The sequence below is a fragment of the Glandiceps talaboti genome, chromosome 17 (assembly GCF_964340395.1).
Source record: "Glandiceps talaboti chromosome 17, keGlaTala1.1, whole genome shotgun sequence".
In the NCBI taxonomy this organism is placed as follows: Eukaryota; Metazoa; Hemichordata; class Enteropneusta; family Spengelidae; genus Glandiceps; species Glandiceps talaboti.
The window spans coordinates 8,190,075-8,216,256 of record NC_135565.1 but is presented as its reverse complement, the minus strand read 5'-3'; the positions used below and the strand labels follow the sequence as shown (position 1 = coordinate 8,216,256).

General features: G+C 33.9%; 1 protein-coding gene across 1 annotated transcript in view; it reads right to left on the bottom strand.

Moving 5' to 3' along the window:
• The window catches only part of LOC144447988 (CD151 antigen-like), a 78,597-nt gene extending 52,879 nt beyond the window's left edge, over positions 1-25,718 (bottom strand). The window contains exon 1 of the mRNA XM_078138127.1: positions 25,688-25,718. The gene's annotated coding sequence lies outside the window, so the exon portion shown is untranslated. The remainder of the gene's footprint in view (positions 1-25,687) is intronic.
• Between the last annotated feature and the right edge of the window lie 464 nt (positions 25,719-26,182).

The window sequence follows — 26,182 nt, the reverse complement described above, 5'->3', positions numbered from 1 at the left end:
GTGTACAGTTATTTCTCTGTACCTGAAATAGAATATTACCACCTCCATAGGTATACACTGTATAATAAAAACAATGAACATTCAATTTCTTGAGCAAAAATGTTCATCAGCTTGGTAGATCAAATGATTTTACAAAAATTGTAACTATGGAATTTGTCATTCTGATGAGGACTGTCGACAAAGACAGATCGAAAGCTCACCATTAAAATACTTTGAAGTTTGAACTGTTTGTGTGTTATAACCTTTGTAAATCACTCAATTTCTTGGTTGACACCATACATTTTGTACCATGTACTGAACGAAGAAAAATATTGGGTAATAACATCTAATAGTATCACAACAGTACCAATGGTAATGTCAGAAATACATTGAATACACAGGTTAGCCATTGTTCTACTCTGTTGAATACTGTCTGCATACTACATTGTAAAATATCTAATCTCAACATACACAGGTAGTAACCAACAGTCACATGGCCAAGTCAGAAATACAGAAAAGCAATAGATCTATCATCTGATATTCTATATGCATGTAATAGAATAAACAGAAGATACATCAATGGCTTGTCTGTATTTCTGACGTGGCCGTGTGACTGTTCATTACTGCCCTGTGGATAGATTTACCACAAAAAATGTTATTGGACAGAAAAAAACCTGAAAGAAGATCAATGCCTAAACGTACATGTACCCTGTAACAATGTATTTATGACTTGTTAGCCATGTGAGTCAGTTATTATATGTTGAGAGTAGATAGCACACAGACAGTACTCCCAACAGAACAAGGGTAATAGATTGGCTTGTCTGTACATGTATGTATTTTGACATCACTATGTATGTTGTGACACTGCATGTATGCTGAGTATGACATATAACTCATGGAATGAAATAACACACTGTCTATAGATATACGGCTTGCCTGTATCACATTCACAATATGTATTTCTGACTTGGCCATGTGACTGTTTGCTACTGGGTTTACGATAGGTTTACCACAGACAAGCTTATTTGACAGATAAAAAAAAACAGATGCAGATCAATACCATGTACATGTATTTCCGACTTAGCAATGTGACAGTCGGTTACTACATTGTATGATTTATTGAGAGTACGGTACGCACAGAACGGGACAGGTAATAGATCAGTGGCTTGTCTGTACGATTGTCATTATACTATCCTGAGTGTGAGACATAATTCATGGAATGAAATAATAGATTAAAGATCAAAGGCTTGTCGGTACGTATTTCTGACTTGAGTTGATACTCTTGACGTATATAGATTCAATGAACCGATATGCAATCCACTTAAAAGCTGTGAGTGTGATACGTGTAGAATATGCATACGAAGTCATTATTCAGTCTACCCATATCACTTACTCTTTAGTGTTTTGACATAAAACTGAATTTTTCTGTCAATATTTGTTTTAAACAATTACTACACATGTGATCAATTATGACTATACTTTTATTTCTTGCACTATCTACTTGTAGACTGCTACATCATCAATCAGTCTGGCTTCAAGCTGCTAAATGTACATTCAAACTATATGCATACAGCCATTTATTTTGACGTAAACTTATTTTTCCCTGGTAACACATATAACAGACTAAAAATTATAATATCGGTAACCATACATTTCTTCCTCATACCTTCTCTGGGTACAGAGTCCTACAACAAGCCTAGAGCTTCAGGCTGCTACATGATGTACAAATTAATGTACACTACATTTAGACTAATTGTACATGTATGCACATTTTGACGTAAACTTACTTTTCCATGGTACCCATTTGCAGATAACAGACTAAAATTTAGCTACATCATTTTAGGATTATCCCGTTATCATAAATTCTCCTCCTCGCACCATCTCTGGGTATAGATTCCTATAATCAATTAGTCTTAGACTTAGCTACAAGCTGAGCTACAAATACACATAAATTAGACTACATGTACATGCATGAAAATTGACGTTCACTTTTCCAGTCAAAGTTTGCTTATAATAGTTTGACATAAAATATCACACATTCACATCACTTCTGGATACAGATTTTTCATACCTCTCAGACAGGCTTTAGGCTAGCCTACATGTACAGACGTTTTGATATCAAACTTACTTTTCTTGTCAATGTTTGTTAATTACTGATACTAGACAGTACAGATTAAGTTAAATTTATTCCTTGACATCATATCTGGGTATTGGTATGTACGTCATCTCTGAGATGTAACTGTAGGCTAGATTACTTTTCCTGTTAACGTTAACACTTTGATGATAACAGTGTCTTACATTTTGTATATTAGCTTATAGCTTTACATTTATTTCTCACACCATTTCTTGCATACTATCACTGAGATTAGCAAGTTCTAATGAAAATGATCACATCAGAGATGTGCGTTTTTCGCCAAGAACATGATTTTGGGTAAAAAATACGTCAACTCCAAAACTACTGGTGTGTGCACTTTTGGAATGTGTAGATGAAGGTGTATTCACAACATGATGATCCCATCAAAATCTCAAAAAAAAATATCAAACAATCTCTCTCAATTTTGGTCAAAAAACGTATATCTCGAAAACTGCTTGGTGAATGGGCTGAAATTTCAGTGGTAGGGATATTTCTGGGGGTGTATTCTGCAGATAGCGTTCAAAACATTTTGACACAACTGGCCCTAGCAACCATATAATAACAGTCAAATGATTATGTACTAATATAACCAGACAGTCACTATATGTAAATCTCACATTATTTATAAATTTTAGTTGAGTTCAAGACAAAGTTAGACTAGACTGTGTTCACTTTAAGTAAAACTTTCCTGTCAATATTTTGTGATATCAGACCGTCACAGGAATCTATTTCTTTTTCCAGTAAAAGGTGTTGGCTTGTCAATCACTATTATGAATGTTGGACAAGATTTCAATTTTACTAAATTTCAGTCCAACACACATATTTGCATACATTTTTAAAATCTTTTTTCACCTGCCTATTAATCCATAATCATTTGACTGTTACTATGGGCATGGTCATGGTTGCTAGGGCCACTTGTGTCAAAATGTTGTGAACAGTATCAGCAGAACACACCTCCAGAAATATCCCCATCAAATTTCAGCCCCATTCACCATGTATTTTTGGAGGTACATGTTTTTGACCAAAATTTAGATTTTTAGAGTTTTTGTTATTGAGATTTTGCATATGAGATCATTATGTCAGGAATACACTTTCATCTACTGCATCCCTATTAAATTTCAGCCCAATCTTTTTAGTGGAGACACATTTTTAGACCTAATTTGCATATCAATGATGGGATCATAATGTCATGAACAATTCTCTATCTACACACACGTAAAAAATGCCCCACCAGTAGTTTTGTAGTTTATAAGCTTTTTGACCAAAAATAATATGTTTAGACCAAAAACGCACATCACTGATGCCATCACTTTCATTTGAACAATTTTCCATACACACAACTTAAGAAATATTGCCACCAAATACCAAGGCAATCAGTCTCGCAGTTTTTCACTTTTAAGTCTTTCACACACAAAAGTCATGTCCACACATCTGCATACACAAACAAACACACACAGACATTTCACCATGCCTATAGCACCACTGAACCAAAGTTCAGTTGTTCTAAAAACAAATATTCTGATTAAATTAACAGCATTTTATACTGCATTTACGACTGAACACATTTTGCAAAGTAAAGTTTTAATAGATTAGGCACAATTCACCGACATTTTGAGAAATTCAGTCCCTGGGCTGGGGTATTTTGTTCCTTAGTCCCTGGGGTATTTTGTTCCTTAGACTAACATTTATAAGAAAAAAAAACTGTAAGACTGCCACATTACTGCTTAAGTACAAATGGTCATGATTCTACTTAAGATTGAATGAAAATGGCAATAAAGTGATTAGATAAGCACTTTTTCTTTGAGCTCTACAAATGTTATCCATGTGACTGGAATTTTTGCACACCTCTTGACTAACCTCGTACATGATAACCAAATTTGTGTAGGTCATAATGAGTTGCTGTGCATCAGTGGCAAGTCAAATTGGCTTTAAGTTTACAGAACATACTGTTTCTGTTACTAAGTAACAGTCACCAGCTGTAATAACTTCATTTGTGTGAAGAAGCATCAGGTGGGAGGGTGTCATTCCCTTTTTGCTTATAGTTATTTTATACATGTATGTATTAACAAACTTATCTGTTTTCTGATATAGTGCATGGCTGGTAGTAACACAATCTGATTAAAATCTGATGTAGTGTACATAGTGCAATTTCTTTTTACATGTAGCTGTTACGGTATATTTACTGTTATATCTTCTTTTCTGAGCGCTTGTTACATACTACTGAACGGTACATCTGACACAATACCATAGGTTTTCCCAAGCCACACAAGAGCGCTGTGTGAATTCACTCAGCGAATAAAAACACATAATTAGCCGAAACATAGTAGACTAGTAGTAGTAGAAGTAGAATACATGAGTCTACATAAATATCTGCACTACTAGTACTTATCATGATAAAAAAGTGTTATAAAAATACCATTTGAAAATTTCTAGTCTAAGAAACATTGTCCTGGTGTAGTTAATCAATCCTGGTATCTCAGAGCCCAAAACTCAATTTTTGTAAAACATCAATATTTTCACTTTTTGGGTTTGTTTGAGTCAATTTATCAGTATTGCTTATTTCCCCATATAGTGTGTTTGTATATTATTGCTATCAGGGGAGTGGTAATAAAATGGTGAGGAATGCATTTAGCTTTCCAATGCAGTGCTGTGTTTAAGCCTAAATTATTGAGTTGTTAATGGAATCTCTTCCTGTTCAGACTGTATCATTCCATCTGCCATCAATCATAGTTCAATCCAGGTGTCTTTAAACTGAGAAAAAGAGACTAGTTTATTCTATGAGAGTGGCATGGATTCTGTTAAGAGTGCCAGTGAAGGAATGTGATTTTTAGAGGGTTGAGTAATAGAATAAACTGAAATTGAATCTCTTCCTGTTCAGATCATATCATTCTAGCTGTCTACCATTAATTATAGTTCATCCAAGGTGTCTTACGTTCAGAAAAGAGACTAGTTAATTCTTGAGAGTGGCGTGCATGCCAGTAGAGTGCTACTGAAGCTATGACTCTAGAGTAGAACTGTCAGTAAAACTGAGTTACTTTACATTGTAAATGAACAGGCATTTCACACCATCTACATTATCTTCTCCTTTGCCTCTACAGTAGGAGGAGACTACAAAGCTGATGATGGAAGACACACTTTCAAGAAGCTAATTTCGACATACACACACTAAAATTGATGCATATGACAGACTAGGTAAATAAATACATTTGAAAACCACGGATGAATTAAAACATTAAAAATAGATTCCTCCATATGTCACATATGTGTATGTTTTTTTTTTAAAAACTTGCTAGAGACGCTGTCTTGCAATCCTACTTAAGTGTAATTACACCGATGTCCATCAATACTGATAATTTCAGTATGTCTCAACCTTAATCTGGCTTTCTCTAAAGTAGCTTGATGAAACAACATGTATGTGTATGCCACTGTAATATAAATGGAGACTCTTCCTGCCCAGATAGAGTATCACAATATGTTACATGCATGAACTCCTCAACTTGTCTGTATATATATACATGCATACGTTCAGAAATATAAGTTAAAACATGTACATGTATTTAGAATGTCAGCAGTACTAAGAATACAAACTTTGTAATGTCTTTCCTTTAGTGGATGTACATGTATCCAAGGAACTATAAATCACATGCTGGAATTTTTCCTGATATTTCCGTGTCTATACATCTCTGTGTCTATATATCCCTGTGTCTATACATCCCTGTGTCTATATATCCCTGTGTCTATATATCCCTGTCTATATATCCCTGTGTCTATACATCCCTGTGTCTATATATCCCTGTGTCTATATATCCCTGTCTATATTTCCCTCTGTTTATATATCCCTGTCTATATTTCCCTATGTCTACATCCCTGTCTATATATCCCTGTGTCTATATATCCCTGTCTATATATCCCTGTCTATATTTCCCTCTGTTTATATATCCCTGTCTATACTAGTATTTCCCTATCTATATATCCCTGTCTATATTTCCCTCTGTCTATATATCCCTGTGTCTATATATCCCTGTCTATATTTCCCTCTGTTTATATATCTGTCTATACTAGTATTTCCCTGTCTACATGTATATATCCCTGTCTATATTTCACTGTCTATATATCCCTGTGTCTATATTTCCCTGTCTATATATCCCTGTGTGTATATTTCCCTGCATCAATATGTGTCTATATTTTCCTTTGTCTATGGTTAACCAATATACACACACTCAAGATGACTATATAGCCTGAAAAGTATAAGTATATACTGTATGTAGAATATTATATGTAATCGAATGGTAGAGATTCATTTCTAAGCCTAATGAAATAATTCTTCAAGCATTTTCTTCGTCATCTTGTGATTAAATTGTACCACTGTGCCTGTCACTAATCTCTGGACATATATACGAAGTACACATATCAGCATATAAGTAGTATTCAGGCAAAATAACACATAGTGGTATGTATGTCTGATGGCTATGTCTATTGATATATATCAAGAGAAACAGTGCTTTCTAAGGAATGGTGGCATACGTGTCTGGAATGAAATTAGGATGGTTGAAAAGTGTAGCACTTACAGTGTGTCATTTGTCACATTGAACCAGTATGCTTAAATAAGGTACTGATTTGGCAGGTTTTTTATGTGTTTTTAATGGGAGTTTATGTCTTGTACAAAAGGGAAAAAATAATGTAAAACGGTCAATTGACAGAAAAAGGGAAAGAGGAATGTATCACACCCAAATCTCCTACAATTATGTCAAAAACATGTATGGTAGGGTGTGAAGTGTTTGGGTTGAAATGCTCCATCTGGAGAGAGTTTATACTTGCTTAAGGAAGACATATGAATGTAATTAATATGTTGTGTAGAGAGATAATTGAATCTTTTCCCTCTCAGCCTGAACTTTGTCTGCTACCATATTAATCAGAGCTGACTTCAAGTATTTAGTGTACAAAGTACATTCAGAAACAGATTGGTTTATGTGACATACATGTCCCTACATGGACATCCATGTGTAGGGTTGCTGACAAATTGTGCTTCTTTGGGAAGGTGCGTGACAGGAATGAAATATATGGAACCTCTTCCTGTTCTTAAAGAAAACTATATCACTGTCTCTATCAATAATAAGGGTAATCTTAAATGACTGTACATGTATATGCTCAGATGCTCATAAAAATAGCACCAATTTGCTAATCTCAAAATATTTAGCATTCATACTACAATAATTATCATAACGTTATTGAGAGAATATTCTATGATTGACGTGAGGGGTGTCAGGGAAGTGTGCATAGGGGTGGGGGTGGGGGTTTGTACCACTTTATACCATGTTGCCCATGACAACCAATCAATGTGACTTGGTTTGAGTATGAATGCGGGTGTATTTTATATGTATACTATATGTAAAAATAAGAGATGGAAATGCAGTTATACTGTTTTATAGTCATATTTAATAATTATGCAGCAAATTACTGAAACTGATTTATTCTATTCTGCTCAGAGGTATTATATGTGAACACAATACGATATCAATCACCGTTACAGTAGACAATTAGATGTTATTTTCCAATATTTTTTCTTTGTTCAGCCAAGGAAAATACGAGTGACCTAAGGGGTCTTTGTCACTATGAGTTGTTAGATGAGTAGTTACAACCCTTAGGTCACAAGTATTTTCCGGCTGAATGAAGAAAAGTATTGGAAAATAATATAATTATACTTTTCATGCTTCTACCAAACATCTACAGACTATAAAATGTACATCACAGTTCATGTACTTCAGATGCTAGCAATTCCTACACACACCAAGTGTCTATGTTAGCAATTACTACACACACCAAGTATCTATGCTAACACACCAAGTGTCTATGCTAGCAATTCCTACACACACCAAGTGTCTATGCTAGCAATTATTTACACACACCAAGTGTCTATGCTAGCAATTACTACACACTCCAAGTGTCTATGCTAGCAATTCCTACACATACCAAGTGTCTATGCTAGCAATTATTTACACATTCCAAGTGTCTATGCTAGCAATTACTACACACTCTAAGTGTCTATGCTAGCAATGATTTACACATTCCAAGTGTGTATGCTAGCAATTATTTACACACCATGTGTGTATGCTAGCAATTATTTACACACCATGTGTGTATGCTAGCAATTATTTACACATTCCAAATGTTTATGCTAGCAATTATTTACACACCATGTGTGTATGCTTGAGAAAATTTGAGACACATTGTTTCATATTGTTTGTGGTAGTAGTACATCTGTATTAAAGGGAACTAAACAAAATTATTGTTCAGGGGCTATAGGCAATATCAGAGCTCTATTGAATTAGCTACTAGGTAATTGAATTGTAATTGAATAAGTCCCTGCTTAGACTTTACGATGTACAATTATAGAACTAATCAATGCAGACTACACATGCCTGTACTATGAATGTACACAGTGTTTGATATAGGCTGCACCATTGCGCATTTTGATATTAACAATTGGTGCATTTTTAAACTCTCTTTCTTTGGACCATTTCGGGCATACAACATTTGCTTGTTGAAGCATGTGTGCTCAGCCGGAGCTTGGCAAAATGTCAATTCACAGTTTAGCTATACTATAAATACACTGTACTTGGACTATCTTTGTATCTTTACTATTTCAGCAGTGGGTTCATTATCCATAAAATTCAATTATTTAATCTTAATTCTCCGGTCTGATTTTCCAGGGCATTCCATATTATTCCAGGGTAGTACACGTATGTCGTATATAGTGAGCAATGAGATGAGGATTCAGATGTACCTCGTACTATATCACAGTATTCCAGATTTTCGTCAAATGGCATTGTTTTGTGCAATTCTTTAATATTACGATTTTCAGAATATTTGTACCTGGTACTCTTCTGATGATCAGTATCAACTAATTTTCATTGAAATGATCATCGTTTTGAAAGATCGCATTATATTACAGTTTGTACGGTTTTCAGAATAAATTTTGTATTTTCATGGATTGTGTACTTCGAACTACATCATGTAAATTAGTTGTAAACGTGTCGATCATTATATTCTGATTTTTGTCTAGATGACATCATTACATGAGATTTATCGCAATATATTATTGTTGTGCAAGAGTACACCCTATGGTGTATGTACCTGTTACAATATCATTATTGAACCTTTTTCGTGAAAATGACATCATTTTGTGAGATTTATTACATGATATTATGGTTTGCTAGAGCTTATTATAAAGTATGATTGTGTAACCGATACAGAATCATTATTTACCAAATTTTGTCAAAATGACATCATTTTGTGAGATTTATCGGAGGACACTATGGTTTGCAAGACATTGAAAGTACATACATGTAACAGGTACAATATCATTATTTAATAATTTTGTAAATATGACAGTTTTGGGAGATTTATAAAATAATTATGTTTTATCTGAAAGTATAGCATATGTGTAAAAACATAGACCATATATGAAAGGCTCTACCGTACAGGGTACATATACATAACCAATTAAGTTATCGTTATTTTTCACTTTGTTGTTGAAATGATGATTGTTCGGGGAAATTTATGGCAGGATATTATGAGTTGAAAGAATTTAATAATATGTGTACTAGGTACACTATAATAATTATATTCCGATTCATGTCTATATGAGATCGTTTGACGAGATTTATCATGTAATGTGGTTTTACACAATAGGTGTACCATGATACAATATCTGCTTAAATTTGCATTTCTGTCAACACAAAATCGTTTTACACAATTTATTGCATAATATTAGATTTAGTTTGCAAGAATTATTTTCTTGTTGCTCGAAAAAGGTGGCCATATGGAAGAGGATTGGGTATTTACTTTGGATATTTAATTTATAAAACAATTTTATCATGGCGTTCTACTTGAAAAGTCAATGTGAAACAACATATGTCAAGTCTGTGTTTGTAATTAAATAAATTGCCAAAGACTGATCAATACCTGTGTAAAATGTTTATTATTGTACGTACCATAACAAACTTTTTACACATTTTAGCTTTTTGCTATGTATTGGCTGACAAATACAGACTTGGTCCATGTTGATTCACATTAATTTTTCAAGTAGGACACCATAATAAAATTGTTTTATAAATTAAAAATCCAAAATAAATATCCAATCCTCATCCATATGGCTACTTTAAAGTAAAACCATAATATCACTCTTAAGCCTGGAATCTATGTTGTTTTTTCATACAAAGACAGTATCTTAATTGCAGTAGGTATGCCGCCTACTTGGCCAATTTGATGTGCCACTGATGCATGTGGCAATTTTTATGACGCAATCAAAACTTCCATACTTAACTTGAAATTCTCAAGAAAACTAATTGTTCATCATCTGGATGCATCTCCTCAAAAAATATCTTTATTATGGAATGATCGGACAATGTTACACAAGCGAAATAAATGAACTTCGTCTGTTTATCGGGGAGGGGGTCTTCTGTCAATGCAATTGCTAAACTTCATTTTTTGCAAATTTGGAAAAAATTCACACCTTCAATGGTAACAGGTTCTATGTTTACTACTGAGATGCTGATAAGTTGAAAAAATTTATTTCTAAGTTCTAATGTGATAATAGTGCTGGATTTCCAGTAGTATATGGGGCATCAATCGATCGTAGTGGTGTGACCGCTACAATTTTCATCATGGTTTACACCATATATAAATGTGTCAATGTCACCTTTGTGAACATTCATTTAAGGGGAGGGGGAGGGGTTTTTGTCCTAAATGAATGAAGTTTGTTTATTGAGCTTGTGCGACACTGTGCGATCGTCCCAAAGGCATAATGGAATATATGCACGTGTTCCAGACTATCTCACACCATAGTGTGTATCGCATTGTACATGTAAGTACAGCTAATGACATGAGTAAGTATGAAAGCTGTGAGTCATAGAAATAGCTGCAGGGTAGGTTTACATCTAGTATACACACAAGGCAGTAGACCGAGAACTATTATGTAAATTTATTGGATTTCAACTAACAATATTGTAGGGATTGTGTTGCAAAGTGAGGAATTAGCATCCCACTGACATTGTTGCGTCATAATTACATATATACATTTATGTACATGGTAGTAGGCCAGGAACAGTGTTTGTATATTTAGTAAACAGTTGTTTTAAACAAACAAACAAACAACCAAAGAACATATTTAGTGGCCATTACATTAAGTGGCCGTATGGATAAGGATTGGGTATATTTTTGTACTTTTGATTTTTTTTTAAATGTTATCATGGCTATTTGAAAAATCAATGTGAAATACCACTGACCAAGTCTGGGTTTGTAACTCAATAGATTGCAAAAAACTAAAAAAATGTGTAAAAATTTGTTATCGTATGTACAATATGTCAGCCAAATGCAACAAAGACAGTGATGTATGTACATCACACTTAGTGCAGCCAGCTTCTAAAATGTATCTCTCCTGTAACTTCTCTTTTCTAAGTGTCTCTTATCTTTACATACATGTACATGACTGATGGCCTAAAGCACTGAAATTCAAATATGTTAATTTTGAAACAAATATTCAAATTTATTCTGACTGCATTTCAGCAATTTTATTACAAATTTTGTTTTTATTAGTTTTTTATTAATTTAGGCTAGTCTGAACCATAAAATGTATTTTTAAAAAAAAAGAATAAACTTCTGATTAGCAAATGTGGATTTATGGCCTGACTAGCAAACATGTCTTCCATTTCCAATATTTTTCAAAGAACTCTCTCCGAGTCTAGCTTATTCTAAAACCTATATATCACTATTACAGTCTAACAATAGTAATAATTCAATTTTGAAACTGTTAATCCTGTACAGAGCCATACACTAGAAAGGTCACAAGGTCAATGTTTCCCTGGAGGTCAGAGGTCACACAATTGAACCCATTTAGAAAGTGTAAATCTTCTCACATGATCCACACACTAGAAAGGTCATGAGGTCAAATCTTCCCTAGGGTTCATAGGTCGCCTCTTTGTTTAAGGTCGTCAGTGCATTACACACGTTAACTCCAAAGTAAATGACTGAACTACTAAAAATAAAAACAGACTTGACATTAACGGACTTGTGGTGATATATAAGGAGGCTTTTACATAGACTCAAAAGCTTAGTAATGAAATATGATCTGAGGTATCACTCACTGCACAACATCTATCAATGATTCTAAACTAGAAAGGTAGCCATCTTATTTACAGATTTTTTATTTCATCATTTTAACTAGTTTTCTTACAATCCTTTTCTAACATATTCTCAATTTTTGCTAATAGCTTGCTAAGCAGCCACGAAGCAGCTCAATGACTATATACATGCGCGTCCTATATACTATATGCAATATTTTTTTTGTGGTTTTACCCAAGGATGCATTGCAGCACAATGACTACGCATGGGTATATACTAGGTTCTCCATCGGAGGGTGCTATCTACAATATCATCAGTCGGTCACAATGAATCTACCCCCTGTGCGAGCTTATGGGTTTTGCCTAGTTATGATATTAATTTCCAAAAGGGTTACCCAAACGACATCAAAATTTGTACATAAATAATACTTATATACATGTACTTGTAGTCTAGTTCTTGATAACCGTGTTCCAATTTTACACTATGTTATATTCACACATTATTTGTTTCCACTGGCCTATATTCAGAAGATTTTACCATCATTTTTAAAAACAAATTTTTTTTTCAGTAATTTTTTTTTGAATTTTTCATTGAAATTGTTCTAGTGCCAAACAACTTTTGCGATTTAAAAACTGTCATAGATCTATCATAATTATGTAGTAACCATGGTAACTATGGGTCGGGTTAAACATGATACCTTTATTGGCTAAAGGATGCAGTTTTAAAAGTCCTGTCCTCATGTGGAATTTTTTTTTTAATCAGTTTGAAATCAATTAAATCTCCTGTCTGCATGGTCCCAACATGCACTAGAACCTTAACTTGAAATAGTTTAAAATCCTGCAGGGGTTGGAATGAGGTGGATTGGGGTAGAATGAGATAGAATGGGGTGGAATGGGGTGGAATGAGGTAGAATGGGGTGGAATGGGGTGGAATGAGGTAGAATAGGGTGGAATAGGTAGAATAGGGTGAAATGAGGTAGAATAGGGTGGAATGAGGTAGAATGGGGTGGAATGGGGTGGAATGAGGTAGAATGGGAGTGGAATGAGGTAGAATGGGGTGGAATGAGGTAGTATAGGGTGGAATGAGGTAGAATGGGAGTGGAATGAGGTAGTATAGGGTGGAATGAGGTAGAATGGGAGTGGAATGAGGTAGAATGGGGTGGAATGGGGTGGAATGAGGTAGAATGGGGTGGAATGAGGTAGAATGAGGTAGAATGGGGTGGAATGAGGTAGAATAGGGTGGAATGGGGTAGAATGGGGTGGAATGGGGTGGAATGAGGTAGAATGAGGTAGAATAGGGTGGAATGAGGTAGAATAGGGTGGAATGGGGTAGAATGGGGTGGAATGGGGTGGAATGAGGTAGAATAGGGTGGAATGGGGTAGAATAGGGTGGAATGGGGTAGAATAGGGTGGAATGAGGTAGAATGGGGTGGAATGGGGTGGAATGAGGTAGAATGGGGTGGAATGGGGTAGAATGGGGTGGAATGGGGTGGAATGAGGTAGAATGGGGTGGAATGGGGTGGAATGAGGTAGAATAGGGTGGAATGGGGTAGAATAGGGTGGAATGGGGTAAAATGGGGTAGAATAGGGTGGAATGGGATGGAATGGGGTGGAATGGGAAAGTTTTTTAACCAATTCAAAGTCAATCAGTTTGAAACTGGCACATTCATTAAAGCAAAAGTTAATCAATTCAAATCTATATCTCACTTTTTCTCATGGTGAAAAAACTGCTTTCAAACCAATTTAAATGAATTGATTCAGTGTGAATCGTTTTTGGATTGAATCAGTTGGGGATCGCCAAGGTTATGGAATGAAGAGATAGATGTAGATGGTTGACAATCAGATGGATTGATTCAGTTGGGGATCGACAAGGCTATGGAATGCAGAGATAGATGGTTTACAATCAGTCAACAACAGTATATATATACATGTCAAATACCTAGAAGTACTGAAAAAACATAAAAGTGTGAAAGTTATTTACATGTAGATACCCTGATATTTAAAGAACTTACTGCAGAAAACCGGTCAGGAGAAGTACAAATATCGGCAAGTTTCAAGTGAAACATGAAACGATGAAATCAAATAAAGTATTTAAATGTTGTTTGTTACAGTATATCATCTTAAGATGACTTTGCAATGTAAAGACGAAAAGTTGGTCAGACTCTAAACTGCCATTCTCAGCTAGCTTTCTACTCAAATATACCAATTCTGTAAGTATATATTGATATACTATATGATTGTGTGATAGATACACAATTAATACAAGCAGGGCTTCAGCATAGGAAGTGAGCCGAGCCAATTTCCTTGAATATTAAAATCAACTTTCAGTAATTTTCAAAGTTTGTCATTTTTAAAATTTTAGTCATTTTTCATAAGTTTCCAAGTCATTTTCAAAATTTTCAGTTTCCAAGTCATTTTCAAAATTTCCATGTCATTTTTAGTTTCCATGTAATTTTCAAAATTTCAGTCATATAAAAAATTTGTAAGTAATTTTCAAAATTTCCAAGTCACATTCAAAGGTTCCAAGTCATTTTTCTAGGATTATTTTGTATTATATTATAGCATTACCAATTCCAGTGAATTTTGTGACGTCATCGCTGTACATTATTACTGATAATGTACTCCGTTATTGGGCATCGCGGCCCCGGAACGAGCTTAACAATACAAGCTTATTTGTTCTGTTTCTTCATACGACTAGGTATTTTTTCGAAATGCATGTTGTTACTTATGATTGTCATTTCCACTGTTTAAAAATACAACGCATTCATGAAACAAATTTGTGTTCACAGCAGTTCATTGGAGTGTATATGTGTGTACGTGTACGTACGTGTGTCGCTATGATTAGTATTCAGCTTCCGGGCCGAACATGGCAGACGATGTTCAGCGCTGTGTATATTATACGTTAATGTTTTGCGTTTCTCGGTCTACAAATTCACTGGAATTGGCAAAACTATAAAATAATAACAATAATGTACGTCCTCCCAGTCCATAATGGACTCAAGCAAACTTTGCACTCCATAATGGGCTCGGCTTTCGCCTCGCCCATTATGTCGTTCAAAGTTTGCTTTCGTCCATTATGGGCTGGGAGGGCGTACATTATTGTTTAAATAATTATGTCAAACAGTATACTGCCTGTTGACTTGTAAATGTAATGAAAGGCTAAGATTCAAGGCTTTTGGAAATTTATTAGACACCCATTATTTCATCAAAGTTATTTTCTAGGCTGGATTGTCAGGAATACCACTCATTTTTCCACAATAAGTTTTAAATTCCAAGAAATTTGGTTTAAATTTGTTTATTTTGTAGGACTTTCAGGGAATTATGGAATCTACGGAACTAAAATTTGTCAATGCCAAGAAAATATCTGAAAGGATTAATATTTCTTGCACTTTTGAGGACTTCTTCCAATTGTAAAAAATGTACTTTGAACAAAGAAGGATAAATCTATGAAAGGATTGACAGAGTTTTGGTAGGTAAAACTAAAAGTAAAATGAAAAAATATTTTACAATTAAAAGCAGGTTCTAGACAGTATGGTATTAAAAGTGTATGAAGTATTAAAAAGATTTGATGAATAACTTGAAAAGTTAACTAAATTGTGTTTGAGGCTTTCGGGGCAAATCTCCAGTGAAAAGATCAAATGATAAGTTAAACACAGATGAGGTTCATGAGAACCTAGATGTGACATGCATACATGATGAAACATCAGTTAATAGACTGACTATAGTCACCACACAGCATAGATGATGAAACATCAGTATAGACACTTATAGTCACCACACAGCTCTGGCCTTAATTCAGGTCAAAACCACTAACAATAATATAAATTTTGACACAACTGTGCAGTCATGGAAAATATGAAATGAGATATCACCTTTTAAGTTACCAGAGGTGTGCTTATAGTAAGTACATGTATGTAGTCATGCAGTACTCTAGGCAGTCTATACAATTTATTACATACAGTATTTGATAAATATTAGTTACATGTAGTTGTGGCACATTAAACTCAATAGACTCAGTTTGGGATTTATTAAGTACTGTAGCAAAAAGTTTCTATTGGAAAACCAAGGGTCATATTTTCATACCCATAGTAACTGTTGCCATGGTAACCTAGACTTTCTAAACTCTATAGACGTGTTGCTGCATGGTTCCTAAATGCATTGTGTGGCTCTCCATACAGTGCCATGTATTGTTTATGTGCTGAGGGGTTTGCAAGTGCTACTCGGGTGGGGGGAGGGGGGGGGGGGTGTTGTCACCTGACCATACCCTGAGTTGACACGTAAAATCCCCTCTGTGTCATTATGGTGCTTAGTCTTCGTTCTATAAAAATTAAAATCACCCATAATCAAAGATGTCCACCTGTCTTTTGTTATTTGTTATTTGTTGATGGCAATAATTTGTGTTTTTCAAACTACACTTCTGACTCAGTAAATACTTCAGGTGAGACTGGGTGCCCAGTTTATGATAAAAAGATAACAAAATACAATAAATTTATGACTACAATTGCATTTAGTGCCAGACTGTGGATAAAAACACACACTTAGCCTCAATTACTATTCTGCACCACTGTGTGGGCATGTTAAACAGTGTGGGTGTGGTTTTGAAATTACTGTAGGTGGGGGTTGTAGGCTATTGATATAACCCATGTACCTGGACGTACCTGGCCTAGCATTTTAACTAATCCGCTGTTGATGAAATTACTACTTCTTCTTTGTTGTATTTCACTATTCATGTCTACATTATTTATGTTTTATTTACATCATTGTTATTTAACACTCAGGTAATACCGTGTCAAAGCAATTCACTTACTTTACCTTGAGATTTAATATTGATTATATACACTGTCATGTTTAATAAGGGACCCCTTCCAATAATTCTTAATTTGTAGAAATATAAGTAAGATAAGGGGTCTTGCTGCTGTGATTTAACAAGTCACATAGGGAGGACTATCTATATCACATGATTCAGAATAGTGTGTTATGTGGATGAATTTTTAGATCAAATCTATATTTAGATAATTATTCAGATTCTGCAAAAACATAAATTTTATATATAGATGTAATTGGAACGAGTGCTCAAAAAAGAACAAACGACAGTACTTGTAACAGCCAAAAATAAATCGCGAAGTGTACAGTACATCGGATTTTAATCAGATTGGTAAATGTACTGTCATCTAGTAGTTGTACAATATAGTTACTTTGGAATGATAAATTGGAAAGGAATGCAACGTTTCAATCAGTGTAGTACAGATCTTGATAACGCAATGAGTAAATTATTCAGCATACTCTCTCTCTCTCTCTCTCTCTCTCTCTCTCTCTCTCTCTCTCTCTCTCTCTCTCTCTCTCTCTCTCTCTCTCTCTCTCCCTCTCTCTCTGTCTCATCTCTCTCTCTCTCTCTCTCTCTGTCTCTGTCTCTGTCTCTCTCTCTCTGTCTCATCTCTCTCTCTCTCTCTGTCTCATCTCTCTCTGTCTCATCTCTCTCTCTCTCTCTCTCTCTCTCTCTCTCTCTCTCTCTCTCTCTCTCTCTCTCTCTCTCTCTCTCTCTCTCTCTCTCTCTCTCTCTCTTTCTCTCTCTGAATTGGCAGAATAATATGTCTGTAAAATAATGGTAGTTGGTATCCTTGGTCCCTGTTCATGATGGGTCTCCTCTGTCTGATGTACATGGATTCCTTTACTTTGTGTTTTAACCTGGGTCCTGTTCTCTAGCTAGAAGTTACCTTGGTGTAATGACAGGACACATTATAGCCAGTCTTGTTGCATTCGTTTCCAATTTATCATTCCATTAGTAAATCTATTGTACAGTACTATTGATTTTTGGAACCATGAACAATATATTTTCTTGTGTCAATGTGTCATGTACTTTGTACAGGTACTATGACAATTGGTATCTATACATCACATAATCATTACAAATTAACACATATATGAGATTGTTATCTTTTTTTACTGATAACATCGTTACATGTTATGTTCTATGACTTGAACAATAGCTCTTGATGTATGATATCACCATGACAATAATATCATGATTACGCATGTGATATTGAATTATGAATTATGACGTAGCACTAAACACAAATGAAAGCAACAGTAAAATATTCCAAGGGACATACAAAATGGAGTGAAAATGATGTGCCTCATAGCACCTAGTAGTATATGATACCATAAATATATCACTTATGATATTAAAATATGAATTTTGTAGCACGTAAGTTATAAGTAGGAAAATAATAATAACAGTAAAATATACAAGAGACAGACATATACATGTACCTCATAACTGTATATAGATTTAATGTAATAAACATGTATGCCTTGCTTTTATTTTGCCACTCAGAAATGGGGGGGGGGGGTAAGGGGAGGGGATCTAGGGCAGAGCTACATTTTGTATAATGTATGTATTTTTTTTACATCCTAAACTTGTACCATTATTTACTGTTTCCAGGAGTCAGATGCAATTAACATCGCTATTTTCTGACTCCTGTTATCCAATCTGATTGTTTGCTTCTTCGTATTTACGGTTGTGATGTCATTTTTCTTTTCTCTTTTTGATCGGGTAATAAAAGATATTGTTTCGTATCATATCGTATATGTCAAATAGAGCTACAAACAATTATACATCATTTTAAATAAATATTCAAATGAATGAATGTGTGAACTTTTTTACTTAGAGTGTATAATGATCTATAATTGAATTGACTCTTAAACTCCTGATACGTCAGTTATGATATAAATATGAATTATGTACTACATAAGTGGAATATGACAGTAAAATCCAAGAGACAGACGTAACTGTTATACTTACTACCTCTCAACCCATTTCGTGTAGGATCTATGACAAACAAACTATACGGAAACAGATAAATTGCATACAGATATCTGAGAGTAATGATTTTAAAATTAGTCAATCTTGTGGCATTTACTTAGTCTTAGTTCGATGTCCGACTACGACATTAAAGTCAATATAGGTGTAATTTCAATGTGGTGATTTCACTACACATGAGGTATTCAATTGAAGTGACTGTATTGACTTTAGATCTTGATGGCTTTCACCAGACTATTGATTTTATCAAATTCCTTACAGAATTAATGTGATGACATGCAAATCGATAAATTCAACACCACGTTGATTGAATTCGGCTCTATTTCATGCAAATAATGCAAGTTCACACCTAATTTCATTTTCATTAACGTGATTATATGTAAATCAACGAATCTAATATTTAATCTTATCAAAATCATAACACCAGATGTTATCTGCATGTACATGTAAATAAAATTGATTATATGCAAATCATCACATTTAACACCTGGTATCATCAAATTAGCTGACTATCTGCAGATTATTAGATTTAAGACATAACCCAGGTAATAACATGCAAAATATGAGTTAAACTCAATCTAAACTTGACTTTGTTAGATTGAAATGTCAACTATTTCATTCACAGCCTTGACTAATAATCACTTACACTAATCAGCAAAGTCTCCCGGTGACAGTAATCGTAACAAAATGATAAATTACAGTCTCTGCGTGATAACTCAACACTAAATTACATCAAATTAGTTTGATTACATCTCTCAATTCATCATTTCAAACAATCATAGCATTACTTATATTACATTTAAAATTCGATGTAATCACAATCAGCTTTTGTGTAAGTACACACTGAATTATAATACTATATGAACTGCGCAGGGTCTTTCCGTTTATTCAACTTCCACTATACAGTAGCTGAGATCTTTATCTTGTCAGCAACAAGGCAAGTTCCTATTCTATATACAAATTAACTTCCCTAGTGGAAACCCATTGTACAGAAAATATAAGTGACTAGTACAGAACAGTCAACCTACACATTGAACATTTAAGTTTCACTTGACACAGATAAAATAAAACAATGTCATTATAACATTTTTCAAATTTTTTGCATTTAATGGTACATTTATATGATAATTTAAAATGATAAATCATAATTTTTTTATTGAAATTATGTTTTACATTCATACAATATCATTATCAAAGTAATATTATGACATCAAAGTAGTTCAATGTGATTATGAAAATAACATATCATTATGAAATAAAAATCCAACTCAGTTAAAAAAATTAAAAAAATTGTTGACTCGATCTGTGTGTAAATATAGTATCTATAAACCCAGAGGCCATGAATATTCATTTACAATTCGTTATTTTTTTAATCCTTGCAGACGAAATTTTTATCATTATTTGGTGTCGACTGCATGTCTGCTGAATTTGGAATGTCATTAATATCTTCATTTTACTGTTTAAATTTCACCAAATATCTATCAAATCCTAATTTCAATAGTCTACTATTAACATTACATTTATGACACAGACATAAGGAGAAGTCGCTATAAAATAAAGAGAGTTTCCAGTCAGTCTGTCAACTCGGTTCAAAGGTCAAGCACAGAATGTCACCTGATTCTTCAGTCTGTCACTTTCTTAAAGGTTAAAGGTCATGGAATGTCATCACCTGATTCTTCAGGTAAACCATACCAAGTATGCATCCCAAGTATGACTAGCTAACATTTATAGAATTAGGCAAATTTATGGGTAAATAATATGAAATATGGTATTTAATGTAATCTGAGAAGATGTTTTTCGTCATATTTTAGACAGATTTACCTCAGTGTGATGTCAAACATAAACTTGAGGTTCATGAATAACAAAAAACACCCAAAAATAGTAAAATTTCATGTCTCCTATATTTTTGTGTGGTTGGTGGGAGGGGGGGGGGGAGAGTTTAATCTGAAGGTTAAATATATAGCGTTATTATTCCTCTTTCTTCCATGGGGGTATTTATTTTGTTTGGTACACAGTTATCCAACTAATTACTATTTGGGCAAAACAAGATTAATTTTTTAATTGAAATTTACTAAATTTACTAGCTCTCAGACCAATTAAAATATTTGTATTTAGCAGCAGTTCTTAGCTATAATTCAATATTAGTATCACATAAACCTGTGGTGGTAATGTTATATGAGAGAGTATAATCAAATTGAATTAGTCAGTCTTTATTTATAGTATACTATCACATAACTGATCAATTTATTACTTGCAGCGTAAAATTCTGTCTTGACACATCACGTAACTAGATTTAAGTGATAGCCGTCTTTCTGAGTTTATCTCAGTAATAGTAACCTATACATCACTGTATATTATCTTACCTGTTCTAACTCCCGAACACAACCCCCCCACCCCCACCCCAACACTCAGTACTAATCCTAATTACCTATATGTATATATACCATCCTTTAAGGTGCGTTTTCTAGCCTTTTGGTCAAAAATAGGGTCTGATATTTTTTTCAAGATGAAGAGTCTAAAATTAGTTATTTTTAATTTTGTGTGGTCTAAAAATGTGGCCCATTGTCCTTTACCAAAATCTTAACTGTGCCATTAATTAATTGGCACAAAATGTTGCCTCCTGAGGGAAAAAAACTACATATTGCGATCAGACTATCATATTTCTTTAATATGGAACTACTACAAAATTAATGTATTTTGGTCTAAAATTTGATCTTCTAAAAATCTCACAGCTGGTCACTGCTACCACCTGGGGTTCTAACTTAGTTGGAAGAATTGTACCTTGCAAATACATTGTTTAAACTTTTTGTTACTTAGTTTAAAAAATTCAAACCCTACATTCTTAGCTCAAATCAGAGAAAAAAATGAAAAGTAGATCACCAAATAATTGATAACATTTTAAGCACTTGAGTCATCTCCTAAGTTTACTGGAATCTAGGCTGACTACATTATACACAGCATACTTCACTTCCAAAGTTTTCTGTATAACAACATGTACAGCATGGAATCTAACAACTGTACAGCATGGAATCCATGCTAACTACCACTACACAGCATATATCAGTTTCCAGTATAACAGGACAGCATACATGAATTCCAACTTAATAACTGCTTGTTTGATTTAACCCTCAGCAATGTATTATTCCATCCCCATCATCACATGTAATATATACCAATGACCTGACCTGCAAATGCTATGTTAACAGACTGAAAGCTGTACTGGTAGTCAGAACGTTTGGAACCCTTTGAGTTTAGTTTTGTTCACACCATCCAGTTCTCATTTGTATTTTGGTACCAATGGAATATCAAAGATGTCACTGCAGCAGATTTGAATGCCTTAAAGTAGCCATATGGATGAGGATTGGGTATTCATTTTGGATTTTTAATATTAAAATGATTTTATCATGGCTTCCTACTTGAAAAATTCTATATGAAACAACATTGACCAAGTCTGTACATGTGTTTGTAACTCATAACATTGCAAAAAACTTTTAAAATGTTTAAAAATAGTTTGTTATTGTATATAGTCATATAATACCAAACATCTTACACATTATCATTACGCTTTTGTAGTTTACCGAGTTATTAACACAGACTGTAAATTGTAATAGTCAATGTTGTTTCACTTTGATTTTGCAAGTAAGAGGCCATGATAAATTTCTTTTATAAATTAAAAAATCCAAAATAGTTACCCAATCCTCATGGATATGGCCACTTTAAATAAATATCACTAAATATGTAAATATCACTTAGCTTCAAGGGTATACGACATTGTTTAATAAATGTGATTACATTTATTTAGTAATTAAGTACTATTTCAATAGAAATAATTACTTGTAATATGTGAATATAAAATAACTATAACGCATACTAAGTTCACATAATTCATTTAGATTCAGTGTTACATTGCTCAAAGTGTATGACTTGAATATTTTGTCGTCGTGAATTCACGTCCATAGATATCAAATTTTGTCTTTTATCAAATAAATAGAGATGAGATGAAAATTTGAAAAAATCGAAGCATGTACATGTAGTTGTCATATAATATAGTCATACTCTATACCATGATCTAAGGAGTGTCACCAAAACATAATGAAACCATGCTGTTAGCTATAAACCAGTTGTGTTTTGAAATCATTTCTGTTGAAAGTGACTGCTCACAACTGTGTTGTGACTATATGAGTTGACCTTTAACCTTTGTTAAGGCATCATCAGTTGTATATTGTCAATAGTGACCACACCCACGTTTGCATTGTAAGGTCAGCGAACTTAGATTAGCAGTCCACTGGGTGTGGTAATGGTACTATAGACTGTTTTATGATATCATATATTCTGTTTGGTATTAAAATCAAATGTTCTGTAGCTGCTAAAGAATACATGCTGTCCGTGACCAGACTGTGGTTTTAACCACAACTGTGAGTGAAGGTATAAATTGTAATGATACTGTATAGGAACTAGACTATTTCTGTAGTAAACTACATGAAAGTGATATGCACTGTAGAAGCATAGATTCAAGGTTCAAGTAAACCTAAAATTACATTTATTTGACAACACTTTGGAACAAATTTTATGTCACATCACACACACCAAATCATTAAATAAATTCTCAAATAAAACCAACTAAAAGCATTTTCAGCAACAATTTTGGTATCAATTTCAGTCTATGGATTATTCCTTATGATTGCTGACTAAAATCAAGTTGAGATGAGCCAAAAAATTACAAAAAACAAGAACTTTTGTCACATAATTTGGCGGGAAAGTGGCAAAATTTCATGTCATTAAATTTCATCATATTTTAAGCAACAATTTTGGTATTTATCTAAATCTATCGCTTTTTTAACGAATTCAGACCAAAATTAAAATGAAATGAGACAAAAAATCACAGAACAAGGACTTTAGTCACATGACTTGGTGATCAATTTAGCGAAATTTAATTTCATTACATTTCATTCAAATTTACAATGTTTGTTCCTATGATTTGAATCTAAGAAAGTACATATAAACAAAACAATTAGAAAAAAAGAACATTTGTCATATAATTTAGCAAGAAATACTCTCAACTATTGAAATTTGCTTCATTAAAAAATTTAATTTTTTAAACATAATTTAAATTTCTAGAAATTTTTTTTTAAAAATTGAATTCCACTCAAATATGTAATTTCATTCTACAAGAGAGTTGAGATGGGCATAAAAATGATACGAATATAAACTTCTGTTACATACTTTTGGCGGGAAGTGTTTTGTTTAAATTTACTTGAACATAAAACAAAAGAAGTTGATTATTTGGTTTGACAATGACAATTTTTTTTAAAATTTTAGATTTAAATAAATTTTTAGTTTTGATGTCATTCTTCAATTTCATACTTATTGATTTATTACATTATTTATTTATTTATTTATATATCTTTTGAATCAGGCTCCTGGCAAATTGAAAAGCAAAAGTAATTTCATAGTTTCATAAAATAATAAAATATCAAATAAATTGATAAATCAAAACTTTACTGGCAACACGGCCATATTTTGCAATGTATTCTGGGATACTATAGCCACACACAGTCTGACTGGCCATGAAATATTGAGCCTGCATATGTATCTACACAGGAAACTAGCTTTGTGTAAAATTGGACATCTCTCTACATAACTTGCATGCCGGTGGAAGGCGTGCTTTGTTCGAACTTTGAATAGGTTTACTAAAGCCAGGACTAACTTGTGACAAGATCTGCAGTTGGATTGATTACAGAGTCACTTTTATTATTATTTACCTCATTTTCAGGACAAAAAAAATGTAAAACCAAAATATTTGCTTTGCACACCCTACAAAAGGAGGTCAAGGTTACAAAACACAGTTCTGCTAGAGGAATGGTAAAAGTCTTTTCCAAGTTCAGATCACAATGTTTCCAATCAAGTTACAACGCCTAAAGAATGAGAGTTAATTTGAAAATTCTTTACTGCAAATTAATACATAATCACATATATCGATAAAATATTTCACTTATTTTATTTCATTCGTGCGCTTGTATTGTTATCGATCACGTACACATATAATTCCCTGAGTTTTTCTATGTGGATATTCGAACAATGAAAAATATCACAGACTTTACAATGACACGCGGAACTGTACTTCACACACGTATATATGTATGTATGGTGAGTGAGCATATTGAAATAGTTCAGTAAAGATACATGTACACGGAATAGTCTAGCCAACATTGCCCACATTATAACGCTGACGTTACCCCACAACATACACGGGCGAGACGAGAGGTCGCACAGACTCTTCCGATCGTAGTCCGAAAACTACCGTGCATTGCCTCTAGTCTTACACACAGCAGTGATCTAGCATATCTCTGGGAAGCTTTTACTTAGTTATTACGTCCTCAAAGCTGTTACTAAGAAAGAAATTATAATATTACAAGTGAAATCGCCAGATCTCTCAGCCTATCAAAACCCACTTTCCATTAAACGCTCACGGGACGCTCGCTTAAAAATATAGATACCTCGAAACATAGGCTATTTTGCGACTTTTTAGGAAACCTAGATGTAAAATGTGAATTAAAGTACATGAAACTAGCAGAGTCTGTATTTATAAGACGCATTTTGTGTATTATATTGAATTAGATCGTATCTACATACCTTGGATCGTTTGCGTTTACCAGCAAGGGCGTCAACATCGAAGAACAACATTAGGTCAGCTGGTTTGGTAGAGGGCGCTGCGTAATCACTTTCGCCATTAAACTTTCGCTACAATGTTGTAGAGAGGGCGTGTTGATACGATGAATCTAAATATACTTATTTTTTGAAGGACAACTTGAAGACACTTCTCAAGTTACACGAGTTAGAAACTTGCAAATCAGTTCTCGCACATTTCGGATGCTCACTTTCAACTTTTAGACAATCAGAGGACATTCATGTCGAGTTGTACCTTACCAAACGGCTGGGTTATCATCTCCCGTGTATGTGGCCTAAAAAATTGTTTGATTCCGGTTACCCGAGCGACCCCACCTAGCCTAGTTTCACTGCCGACCCCAGAAAATTTGAAAATTGACAACTTAAGTTGAAAATTGCGTTGTCCAAACTATGGGAACCGAATCAAAGGGCTAGGTCTAAACTCGTTATAAGACGTGATCA